Raw genomic sequence first — 14094 nt, forward strand, 5'->3', positions numbered from 1 at the left:
ATATATATATATATATATATATACAAATACAAATAATATTCACGAAACAAACCAATTATATACATCGACATAAATGCACACACACACACACACACACACACACACACACACACACACACACACATATATATATATATATATATATATATATATATATATATGTGTGTGTGTGTGTGTGTGTGTGTGCATTTATGTCGATGTATATTATTGGTTTGTTTCGTGATTTGTATTTTTACGCTGGGTCTTGCCTAGGGAAAACTGCTATCGAACGATTACATCGATAGGTCGTGTGAAGAATCAAAGTGTGTAGGATCTTTGGTAGTGTTAACTCTGCCTCGTGGAGCGCGGGCAGAGAAAAGAGAGAGTCTGGCTGGGGTAGTGCAGTGGAGCAAGTGTGTTGTGTGACGCTCCCGCGAGTTGCCGCGCTTTCGGGGTTGGGCAGCATGTAATTGCGCTCGACTTGCTATGATAGTTTCTGACACGGTGTCGCGGACGGGAAGCATTAGCTGGCGCACATCAAGAGCCCGTTTCGCCTGGTGACCGTGTCGAGAGGAAGGCGCGCCAACATCCAGCTTCTGCAACAGCGACAGCCGACAATGAGTGACTGTCACCACCTCCTCGATCGACGGTTTCAAACCTTCAATCAACCAACAAGGAAGACTGGAAGCACGTAAAGTTTTAGAACTGTATGGCAGACCTCAGCTTTTAAAACTGTTCAAATCACAAAATTACAGCAACGTAGCATGAACCTTTGTTGCTCATTAGCCCAATTGCATTACCAAGCAGGGTCCCTTCCTTTTCTGGAATGAACCCGAGTGTCGTTGAAATTCAAACGCCAGCATTAAAGCAATATTATTTTATTTCACTGCTTTAATTTCGAAGTTCAGTTAAAGTATACATAGCTGGCTACAATATTTAGATTACAGAAGCACAAATTATGAGTGCGAGTTTAGTTACCATATTTTAGCTTACCTGTGACTACAGCTCAGCTTGGTACGTACTAAATTTTACTATTGTTAAGTGTTCAGAATCATTTAATTCAAGTTCAAAGTTAAATCTCTTATTTCTAAATTGCGTAGATTCAAGTAGCTTTTGAAATGATTGTTGAGGTAGTCCAAGACTAACCGTATTTTACTGAATTTCGATGTGCTTCAGCAAGAAAGCTCACTATTAACTTCAGTCACTAAATTAACTTTCGATTTTCCGGTTTTATTAATTCTTTTGCTAAATTAAGTCAGAGTGTAGCGAAATTTATTACTTCTGACTAACTTTCAGTTTTCACACTACACGTGTCAACCTTCAGTTGCCACGCTTCTAGTGCTTATTATATGTGTAATAACCTTTCTTTTTCAGTTATTATAGTAATTGTCCATAGGACTGGCGACCGTAATTTTCCCCAAATCTCAAATATCTAATTACCACTAGTTAATTGTTAACGTAATGGCCGCACGTTTACTTTCTTCATTAACTTTACCCCTTTTCAAAATTAATTTCCACCAGTTTCATTTGCATTTTTCCTTTCATTTAGATGTAACCCTTTCCTCCCTCTTTACCGACAGAATAACTTCGGTGACGATTGCTTTTCCCAAATTTCCATTAGGTACCCGCGATTTAATTTTTCACTGTCATTAAGGTCGATAAGTGAGGGGGAGGTTACACGATGACCTAAACAGTTTGGTCCCTTAGGAATTCAGACACATCTGAACATACTGAACCAAGAACACAATACACAGAGTTACGGTAATGGGTCGACGCTTCCACTCACAGCGGTAGACATTACAGTTTTATTGAACCATATAGACCGTGGAATTATAAACCTATACATATATTTCTGCGTTGGGACAATAGGAGAACATCGCGATTAGTTAAGCGAAGATTTTTCGCCCTTAAACTGTTTCGAAACTTACTGTTAATATCAACACGTACATTCCTAGTTTTATGTCCGTTTATTGCCTCTTTACGGGGATGGTATTAAAACTTAACGATCTATGCACAAGTACCGCAATAAAACTTCGTCGATGCCGCAGGAACCATTTGTGATTCAGTACTGATTTTTAAATGTGGGTTTGATTTTATTGCTGCTGCAATTCACGCATTAGAAGGTATCATAGTTTTAGCTTTACATTAGTTTCAAAATAGTTATCTTGGTTACTAATAAATAATAAAAGTAATGACGTAACTTTCGTTTAACCACAGGCATTCGTTTCCATTTCACGAAAAGTGAACGTATGTGGCGAATAAATAGAGTGTAACTAAACAATCCTAAGTGTTACCAGGCAAAAAATTGTACGATGAACTGCACCACTGTCTTGAGAAAAAATATGAGGCACCTACAATATACGGTTAAATGTCAGTGTACACGTACACGCTATGGACGGTTATGTAAATGATTAAAGTTGCAGCTCTCCGTGATACGCATAACGATGACCGAGTGCGTTAATGTTTAGTCTGGTTACCAGGAGTGGTAATGCGCGTAAGAGGCGTGATGAGCTTCAGACGTTGAGCGATCACTACAAGGCACACGTAGATGCTGCGTACTCCCGTGAGATAACATTAGTAGCAGCAGGGCTCATTGTAAGACTCCCATTTGGTTAGGTTGTCGAATCGTGCAATATCCAGGTTTGTGGGGAATTCCGGTGTGAAAGTGGCCCAATGTTTGACTGCATGGAAAAATCAGCACAGTCATACACGTAGTCAAGGTTCCGCCGCGCGGGATTAGCCGAGCGGTCTATGGCACTGCAGTCATGGACTGTGCGGCTGGTCCCGGCGGAGGTTCGAGTCCTCCCTCGGGCATGGGTGTGTGTGTTTGTATTTAGGATAATTTAGATTAAGTAGTGTGTAAGCTTAGGGACTGATGACCTTAGTAGTTAAGTCCCATAAGATTTCACACACAGTCAAGGTTCCCATCAACAGCGCCTGACTACCACAGTGCAGGACCATTGTACTGTGCACCAAGTACATCGTAATCCCTGCAAATATGTGCGTGACATCCGACATCCGAGAACAAGTGATGGATTACCTGCAACTATCTGTGTCACCCTACACCATTGCCGGAAGACTAGCAGCAGCCGGGTCAAGCAATTACTGTCCAAAGCGTAGACTGCCATTAACACCACAACACAAATGGCTGCCTTTGGAGTGGTATCATGACCGAAAAGCATGGACTGCTGATGAACGGCATGGCAATTTATTTGACGATGGATCGCAGTTCTGCAGTACCTCGGCTGACCATCGTCGGGCAGTATGGTGGCGACATGGGGATAGGTCCCATTTTTCCAATGTTTTTGAGAGGCACAGCAGCGTCACGGTGTGGAAGCCATCGAATGACTTCAGATCATGACTGGCAGTAACAGAGGAAACTCCGACCGCGCAACATCCTCGTGTGTTCTCTCTCGTGTAGCAGTATTGTGTTGCCATTATTAGCCAGGACAATGGTCGTCTACATATGGTACGTGCCACTCTGAGCTGTCTGCGTGATGGTGAAGTACGTCGGCAGCCAGACAGATCACCAGACCTCTCAAAAAATGGCTCAAATGGCTCTGATCAATATGGGACATAACTTGTGAGGTCATCAGTCCCCTAGAACTTAGAGCTACTTAAACCTAACTAACCTAAGGACATCACACACATCCATGCCCGAGGCAGTATTCGAACCTGCGACCGCAGCGGTCACGCGGTTCCAGACTGTAGCGCCTAGAACCACTCGGCCACCCCGGCCCGCTCCCAGACCTCTCACCGATAGCCCATGTGTGGGACCACTTCACGTATAAACTCCGTCCCAGTGTCAATATCCAGGACTCCAGAGCCAGTTACAGCATAGTGGTACAGTTTACCTCATGAAAGTGCAAATCAAATAACTGCAGGCATGCAGGACAGATGGGGTGCAACGTCGTACTCAGAAGTGGGCACATACAGCCAAATTCTTTGTAAATTTGACTCCAGTTTGTAATCAGCGACATAACGTTACATTCCCTCTCAAACTGCGAAATTCCGTTTAGTTTCCTCCGCCCCTTGTGGGTGCGTCACCAGTTTTGGCAGGCAGTGTATTACGATTATGTCCCAGATATATTTACCATAAAACATTTCTTGTTGGTGCACGTGAGCAGTACTAAAGATCGTACTTGACTTGGGAACTTGGCAATGCTTTGCAGCGTGTATGGGAATTGCATATACATCCTAAATTCCTTGCTCTCACTCCTCTACCCATCTTCTCATCCCCCTATCTCTCCCCGTATCCCCGTAGAGGACATCCTTGTTCCATTTCTCTGTGAATAACCTTCTCCTCTCTCTTTCTCTCTCTTCTTCTCTCTCTGTCCGTCTCCTTCTCCCTTCTCTCTATATCCACATCTGTCTGAATGTTCTGTAGAGTAACGTGTAAAAATCGGAAGTAAATCCGTGAAGGACTTTTTGATATTTGTGGTAACTACCCTTCCCCGTTATACACTCCTGGAAATTGAAATAAGAACACCGTGAATTCATTGTCCCAGGAAGGGGAAACTTTATTGACACATTCCTGGGGTCAGATACATCACATGATCACACTGACAGAACCACAGGCACATAGACACAGGCAACAGAGCATGCACAATGTCGGCACTAGTACAGTGTATATCCACCTTTCGCAGCAATGCAGGCTGCTATTCTCCCATGGAGACGATCGTAGAGATGCTGGATGTAGTCCTGTGGAACGGCTTGCCATGCCATTTCCACCTGGCGCCTCAGTTGGACCAGCGTTCGTGCTGGACGTGCAGACCGTGTGAGACGACGCTTCATCCAGTCCCAAACATGCTCAATGGGGGACAGATCCGGAGATCTTGCTGGCCAGGGTAGTTGACTTACACCTTCTAGAGCACGTTGGGTGGCACGGGATACATGCGGACGTGCATTGTCCTGTTGGAACAGCAAGCTCCCTTGCCGGTCTAGGAATGGTAGAACGATGGGTTCGATGACGGTTTGGATGTACCGTGCACTATTCAGTGTCCCCTCGACGATCACCAGTGGTGTACGGCCAGTGTAGGAGATCGCTCCCCACACCATGACGCCGGGTGTTGGCCCTGTGTGCCTCGGTCGTATGCAGTCCTGATTGTGGCGCTCACCTGCACGGCGCCAAACACGCATACGACCATCATTGGCACCAAGGCAGAAGCGACTCTCATCGCTGAAGACGACACATCTCCATTCGTCCCTCCATTCACGCCTGTCGCGACACCACTGGAGGCGGGCTGCACGATGTTGGGGCGTGAGCGGAAGACGGCCTAACGGTGTGCGGGACCGTAGCCCAGCTTCATGGAGACGGTTGCGAATGGTCCTCGCCGATACCCCAGGAGCAACAGTGTCCCTAATTTGCTGGGAAGTGGCGGTGCGGTCCCCTACGGCACTGCGTAGGATCCTACGGTCTTGGCGTGCATCCGTGCGTCGCTGCGGTCCGGTCCCAGGTCGACGGGCACGTGCACCTTCCGCCGACCACTGGCGACAACATCGATGTACTGTGGAGACCTCACGCCCCACGTGTTGAGCAATTCGGCGGTACGTCCACCCGGCCTCCCGCATGCCCACTATACGCCCTCGCTCAAAGTCCGTCAACTGCACATACGGTTCACGTCCACGCTGTCGCGGCATGCTACCAGTGTTAAAGACTGCGATGGAGCTCCGTATGCCACGGCAAACTGGCTGACACTGACGGCGGCGGTGCACAAATGCTGCGTAGCTAGCGCCATTCGACGGCCAACACCGCGGGTCCTGGTGTGTCCGCTGTGCCGTGCGTGTGATCATTGCTTGTACAGCCCTCTCGCAGTGTCCGGAGCAAGTATGGTGGGTCTGACACACCGGTGTCAATGTGTTCTTTTTTCCATTTCCAGGAGTGTATATTAAAGAGAAATGCATATATTATATGTATCACAAAAGTATATTGCGTATGTCCGTCCGAAGTTCGTTAGTGTGTCTAAAAATCTATAGTAAATGGGTCAAGAACTTTTAGAGATTTTCTGTGACACACATACATATTATGGAAACATGTGACAGCAGAACTGTCAAACTGAATGCAATTTTTTTTAATATCAAAAGTGCAATTATCATCCACAGTTATGAACAGAATAAAAAGAAAATACACCAAATCGGTCGAGCCGTCCTCAAGTGATGATCTTTCACAATGGATTTCAATTCCGAATTTTCCAGTGGATTTTCCAAAAATTTTCTTTCATACTAACCTCATCCTGTGAAATAGATTACGCTGAGACAAGTAATTTAATATACGACACCCTGTCGGTCTGTCACACCTGATCATCCCAACGCAAGTCAAGCATTCACGTCGATGTGGCTCCGCGCCTACATGAGCAACTTAAGCGCCTGGTGTTCTGGGTTCGAGTTAAGCGTCTAGCAGCCAGTATTTATTTCATCGCGTTAAACTATTATGTGTTTACACTGAGACATTAATTTATTAATTTGTTTAGGTTCCCACGTTCTCCTCTGGTTTATCGCAAAGTGCAATACAACAAAACGACCGTATTGCGTCTCAAGTAAATGAGTAAAAGCTTCCGAATTGCTTAATTACCAGTAAATGACTACGTTTTCTTTACTTCATAATGTCTGTAAATAAGAAAAGATGGCAGAAGAAGAAAGAATTACAAAAAACGGATTTTACTTCAATATAGCGAGGACGACAATTTTGTAACATCTACATTTACAACGGAACAAAGTTACAAAATATGTTCGAAATTTGCTTGAATGTAACAATTGCATCGCTCAGTCACCCCTCCACACGCGGGATCCAAAGTAGCCTCCGTATTTTGGATATGACGTCACACACTGAATTGTTGTCATCCTCTTTTGGGGTAAGCCCCCCGTGTCTTATAATAAATTACTTGTTACAGCGTCATCTATGTCGCTACGTTGTTTCTTAAACGTTAGTAAGAAACACCCTGTTGTTCTATAAGTTTAAATGTTTTAGAATACGTAGTCAATCGAGCACCCGTTCAGGGTGTGGTCCAAACCCAAGCCAGTTCGGTACGTTGATTAATTCATATGCTTCAGCGTCTATTATTTTTTCCTTAGTCTTCTTTTAAATAACTGATTATACTTTTCGATTTGCTAATACTCACTTTCTTATTTAAAGTCTATACAGAGTTTGCATGTTCCGCTATCTCGAAAGATTTTTAATTTTTAAAGTATATGCAATGTAATATTGATTTACAGGTAATTTACGTGAAAATTAGTCGGGTCGGACTTTCAAAACTTCTGGCTGCTTTTTGAGTGAAACTATGTTGTACAGACAGTGATCTTTGAATGATAGAGCATTACCATATTAAATACGGACTTGATAACCATTTCATATGTTTCCTTATGAATAAAAGCAGATTCAATCTCATTTTAAATGCTTTCTGCAAGTAGAGTGCATCCTCCGAACGCCTGATTTTTTAAAAGTCAACTTTCAGGAACTGACTTTCAACTCGAGTTACACGGCCTCTGTGTGGTAGGTATTATGTATTAGGTGGTGGTTTCATCAACGCTGTTTTACACTACCTAGCACGTATCTGCTACTACAGAGTGAAGGGACGTCGGAAAGAAGCATAGTGGGGTAGGTGGACTTTCGATAAGTGAAAGAGAGAATGCAGAGGACCGAACCCGCCCCGCCGCAACCGGCAGTAAATATAATAAAAGAGGTTACTTTTGGAAATGCGCTAAATTTGAGTGTATTTACACATTATTTCAGCGACGTAAAATATGTAAATGTTGAATGGCTTTGTCGGCTGGGACATCCTAGGTGGTGAATTTGGCCGCGCATCGGCAAGACTTTTCCTTCGTGCACATTGCTCCCTTCCCTTGCGGATTCCATTTCTCTACCTATACTCTTTGTCAACACCACAACAGCTAAATGAAAAAGCATTTCGGAGTCTTGCTTTATAACATTGTCCTTGCTAGTGAGCAACCACACTTCAGTCCTGTACTAACCTGCTGGAAACGGCATAGGCCTATCTAACATCAGCTTTGTTTATTTCCTTTTTTTAGAGTCTTCAGTAAGGAGCGAACAAAAAGGTTTCCGTGCGGAGGCCACACTAACCCTTGCCTAGATGTCGGTGCTTACACACTGAAGAGCCAAAGAAACTCGTATACCCATTTAGTATCGTGTAGGGCCCCCGGCGAGCACGCAGAAGTTCCGCAATACGACGTTTCATGGAGCCGACTAATGTCTGAAGTAGTGGTGGAAGGAACTGACATCATTAATCCTACAGGGCTGTCCATAGCTCCGTAAGAGTACGAGGGGCTGGAGATCTCTTCCGAACAGCACGTTGCAAGGCATCCCAGATACGGTCAATAATCTTCATGTCTCGGGAGTTTGGTCGCCAGCGAAAGTGTTTAAACTCTGAAGACTATTCCTGGAGCCACTCTGTAGCAATTCTGGACGTGTGGGGTGTCACATTGTTCTGCTGGAATGGTCCAAAGCCGTCGGAATGGACAACGGACATGAATGGAAGCAGATGATCAGACAGGATGTTTACGTGCGTGTCTATTTGTGTCTAGACGTATCAGAGGTACCATTCACTCCAAATGCACACGCCCCACACCGTTACAGAGCCTCCACCAGCTTGAACAGTCCCCGGCTGACATGTAGGTTCCATCGATTTAAGCGGTTGTCTAAATACCCGTACACGTCCATCCGCTCGATACAGTTTCAAACGAGACTCATCCGGCCAGGCAACATGTTTCCAGTCATCGACAGTCCAATACCGTTGCTGACGGGCCTAGGCGAGGCCTAAAACTTTGTGTCGCGCAGTCATCAGGGGTACACGAATGGGGCCTTCGGCTCCGAAAGCCCAGATCGATGATATTTTGTTGAATGGTTCGCACGCTGACACTTGTTGATAGTCCAGCATTGAAATCAGCACCAATTTGCGGGAGTGTTGCACTTCTCTCACGTTGAATGATTCTCTTCAGTTGTCGTTGGACCCGTTCTTGCAGGATCTCTTTCCGGCCGCACTGATGTCATCAATGTTTTACCCAACTCCTGATATTCACGGAACACTCGTGAAATGGTCGTACAGGAAAATCTCCACTTCATCGCTGCCTCGGTGCTGCTATGCCCCATCGCTCGTGCGCCGACTATAACACACATTCAGACTCACTTAAATCTTTCAACTACGTTACATACTTGCTGTCTTACACAGGCGTGGCCGACCGCAGCACCGTATTCTGCCTGTTTACATATCTCTGTATTTGAATACGCGTGCCTATTTCATCTTCTTTGGAGCTTCAGTGTATATGCGCACCGTAGTCGCACTGGATTCCATACACGCTTTAGCGTCGGACTGAGACAGAAACAGTCTCATCTCACGTTATACTTACTGTACCACACATTCTGTCAAATACTTCAATTCTCTTTCCAATATGAAAGTTGTTCAACAGATGAGTGTATGCAACGAAGTTAAGTAAATTGACTGAGATGCTTAACTATTTATTATTAATAATCAATTTCTATTGGACTCGAGGTGGATCAGAAAATGTTATGGATTCTGTATTATGTCACGTAATTTGAAAATTTTACTTATCCATTACGTTGTTTAATTTAAACAGAAACAGTTTTAACCTGGTATTGGCAAATAGGACCGTCGAGACAAAACATGCGATGTATATATATATATATATATATATATATATATATATATATATATATATATATATATATATATATATTGTCAAAACCTAAGAACAAGTTTTTCCACTTCGATTTTAGAATGGCGTCGGCAATGCACAAATTAAATACAGTGGTTTACAAAACTTGTTGGCGAAAGTAGCTTTCGCGTGATGTGTCACTCCCAGTAAACATAGCTCGATGACATTTGAACCATGCATAGAAAGATCTGCTAGAGTATCGTACCAAATGATGAGATAGATATGGTATCATAACATATTAACTACTATGTGGAAATTAATGGCAGCAGATGTTTCCAAATGTCTCCCAGTCGTGCACAGAAGGCTGGAGGCCACGTAGAGGTCGTTGGACAAAGAGACCAGCCCGTGCAGCTGCTGTGTCACTCTCAACAACAGCAGCACTGGGCAACGGCCAAGAACCGACACACACAAAAATCATGTGCAGTTGCAACCACATTCAACAGGACTGTACCGTTTGCGATAGTGCCAGAGCATAGGGACAGGAGCAACAAGTAGTTGGCTCACGTGCCCGGATGAACGCAGATTCAGTCTGTTATTCTGGACGTACCTGCGTATGGTGAGAGGCGGGCACACGTCAGCCAGGAACATTGCTGAACATTATCGTTTTGGTTGTCCAAGTGTTATGGTGAGGGGAGGCAAAATGTTGCACCACCAAATCATCGAACATGATTCAGCGATGACTGATATTGTGACACTGTACGCCTTCCTCAGTGTGCATCTTTTCAGGGGTGTATTGCGCAGTGACATCATTTCTCGTGGATCACAATGTGCAAACATATCGAACAGCGCAGGTGGACGACCTCTTAGAACGAAGGGAATGAATTGATGTGCCCTTTATCCGGATTTAAAACCCAACGAGGACTCATGGTGATCTTTGGGGAAACGTATTGCAACACATCGACATGCACGTTGTGGGGAATAGGACGCCCTGCGACAAGATTTGCTTCCAAGCATTATGAACATGTTCCAGAAGAAACGCTGCCGTCCGTGCTGATCACAAGCCCTGTTAAGAATCATGACCGGTGTTTGTAAAGTCCAAGAGACCATCATGAATAGCGATGATTTTAGTGTAATTAACGTCTTTCTGTTAGTCTTACTGCGTATTTTTTTCAGATACATTGTGTAGTGTACTGCAGCTGTTATTTCTTTATGTGGTCCACGTTTCATGGAGCTACGTTGCTTCGCAGTGACACATCATGTGAAAATTATTTTCGACCTTAAGTTCTGCACACCAGTGTACAGAAGGTAACTGGAAGAAGTACGATATGAGCAAGGATGGAATGCATCTCTGGGAAGACGCACATGTGGAAAGAGTACAGTGTCAAAATAACGTTGAATGGTGAGTGTTCTGTGATCAAAGATGTGGAGGCCAATACGTCAACGCAAAATTACTACTCCCTACACCGTAACACCTGAACCACCAAGGCAATCATGTTCCACAATTTTCCCGGGTGCATAATGTGGTCCCACCTCTCGAACGATGGAGGGTACGTTCATAAGGTGGTAACATATGACACAGCAGACACTTTCAGTAAATGAAATTGCTTGAAGTTACCCGTTCTTTCCCACATGGATATTTTTACTTCTATTTACTTTATCAGTTGTTTTATTGTGGTTAAAGTTTTCATATTCGGTTTCTCTTTTAAAAACAGTCCACAGATTTAGTAATATTTATTAAAACCTGTTTAGTGAGGTTTAGGTTCCATCAACTAATCCTATTTTACCATGACGCTGATGGACTGTCGGGTGATTTTCCTGCTTCTGTAGGAGTACATAGCGGATCTGCTATCTCATCATTGTCATCACAGTCATTGATACGTTCACAAGAGATCTGGAGAAAACCGAATATGGATTTTACTGTATCCAAATGATGCGATGTTGGCAACCAGAGACAAGTCCACACAAGGAACGACCGTCTTGCAGAAATAGATCTACGACTCAAAACGAAGAAAACGCAGTATCTCACTACAGGTCTTAATGATATGGATACCATCATCAGAATGAAGGGTGTTTACCTCCCGGCAAGAAGGCTTTTTAAGTACTTAGGCTCGACAAATGCTACTGATGGAAATCTCAGCGCAGACCAGCCCTCTCAGTAACACATAGCTGAAAATTATGTGAAACTTAATTTCATATAACACATTGCAATTATGACGAAGGGCTTGTTTGACGTCATGGGAATGTCAACAAGTCACTGAAATAAAGGAAGCAGCCTGAGCTGAAGGTGGGAAGTTGTGATGAGAATCTCGGCACTCAATTGACAGGTGTAGCAAGCACACGCTTTGACAGCTACACATGTGCGTAATTTTCAATATAGCACTGCATCGCTTTTGTCAAGCATTTATGATGCAGCAAGATAGTTGAGTGTATCTCACTAGTGTTATTGTTTCTATTTAGGAAATCAAGCAAACGAAAATTTCATGCAGTGTGCAGATATTTTTAATGGTGACGGAACGCCGTGCTGGATCCCAAAGACCTCGTATCATTTGTGGTGTCACCGCCAGACACCACACTTGCTAGGTGGTAGCTTAAATCAGCCGCGGTCCATTAGTACATGTCGGACCCGCGTGTCGCCACTGTGTGATCGCAGACCGAGCGCCACCACACGGCAGGTCTCGAGAGACGTACGAGAACTCGCCCCAGTTGTACGACGACGTTGCTAGCGACTATACTGACGAAGCCTTTGCTCTCATTTGCCTTCAGCTAAGTTAATGGCTACGACTTAGCAAGGCGCCAATTGTAACAGTGCATGTATCTTACGAGTCTCATTTGTATAGTCAAGAGAGATGTATCACAAGGATTGATTAAAAGTTAAGTATATTCCAAAGATACGTATTTTCTTTATAGTATTCAATACGTATCCTGTTCCAGACTTCAAGCCATCCTGCTGTAGCTTAGCGCGTGCCTTTCGGCTTCCTTCTCAGTGTGGCGTAGCTAGCTTGTTACGCCACAACATCATTAGTAGTCGAGATAACACGCATCTTATCCGCATGGATGTAACGTATCTTGCAGCCGCGTCTCGATCCCTGAGTCAACAGATGGGGACGTTTGCAAGACAACAACCATCTACACGAACAGTTCGACGACGTTTGCAGGAGCATGGACTATCAGCTCGGTGACGACGGCTGCGGTTAGCCTTGACGCTGCATCACAGACAGGAGCGCCTGCGATCGTGTACTCAACGACGAACCTGGGTGCACGAATGGCAAAACGTCATTTTTTCGGCTAAATCCAGGTTCCGTTTACAGCATCATGATGGTCGCATCCGTGTTTGGCGACATCGCGGTGAACGCACATTGGAAGCGTGTATTCGTCATCGCGATACTGGCGTATCACCCGGCGTGATGTTATGGGGTGCCATTGGTTACACGTCTCGGTCACCTCTTGTTTGCATTGACGGCACTGTGAACAGTGGACGTTACATTTCCGATGTGTTACGACCCGTGGTTCTACCCTTCATTCGATCCCTGAGAAACTCTACATTTCAGCCGGATAATGCACGACCGCATGTTGCAGGTCCTGTACGGGCCTTTCTGGATACAGAAAATTTTCGACTTCTGCCCTGGCCAGCACATTCTCCAGATCTCTCACCAATTGGAAACGTGTGATCAATGGTGACCGAGCAACTGGCTCGTCACAATACGCCAGTCACTACTCTTGATGAACTGTGGTATGGTGTTGAAGCTGCATGGACAGCTGTACCTGTACACGCTATCCAAGCCCCGTTTGATTCAATGCCCAGTCGTATCAAGGCCGTTATTACGGCCAGAGGTGGTTGTTCTGGGAACTGATTTCTCAGGATCTATGCACCCAAACAGCGTGAAAATGTAATGACATGTCAGTTCTAGTATAATATAGTTCTTCTTGGTGTAGCAATTTTAATGGCCAGTAGTGTACTTCATTTGAGACTAATAATTATAGCTATTAGGAGTAGTACGTCCTTATGTTGGTTTGTGCCTCCAAGTAGATACTGCAAGGGCAAGCCATTAGTGCTTATTTTCTCCGATGTAGCAGGTCAGGTGTTGATGTTTGTAATGCAATTATGACTATGCAGAAAACATCATGTGGTAATTTACGTGTCGTGTTTGTGGGAAGACGGTTAGATGCAAATAAAAAACAGCTAACGCACTGATATGGGTACATGCTAAGGTACCAAGAATCACATTATCTGCACTTATATCCATAGGACGCTTTACAGTTGTTGTTTATAAAGTTGAAATACAGTTCAATCAAAATATGTATCCGTGCACCTGCAACTCTGGACAATCAAGACAAAAAACCAGTATATCTAATCGGAGTTGAGGATTACAGGCCCTGCTGTTGGGGCCTTCCTTTTTGTGATTTAGACTATAAATTAGAAGTAGATATCACTATCACCAGGGCGATGAATACCTATGGATGAACGAAATTAGTCAAATTAATCAAATA

General features: G+C 44.3%; 1 protein-coding gene across 1 annotated transcript in view; it reads right to left on the reverse strand.

The window, feature by feature from the left end:
* LOC126234834 (cyclic nucleotide-gated channel rod photoreceptor subunit alpha) overlaps positions 1 to 14094 on the reverse strand; it is a 1223148-nt gene that overhangs the window by 648754 nt on the left and 560300 nt on the right. The window lies entirely within an intron of this gene.

Source organism: Schistocerca nitens, chromosome 2 (genome assembly GCF_023898315.1).
Source record: "Schistocerca nitens isolate TAMUIC-IGC-003100 chromosome 2, iqSchNite1.1, whole genome shotgun sequence".
Taxonomy (NCBI): domain Eukaryota; kingdom Metazoa; phylum Arthropoda; class Insecta; order Orthoptera; family Acrididae; genus Schistocerca; species Schistocerca nitens.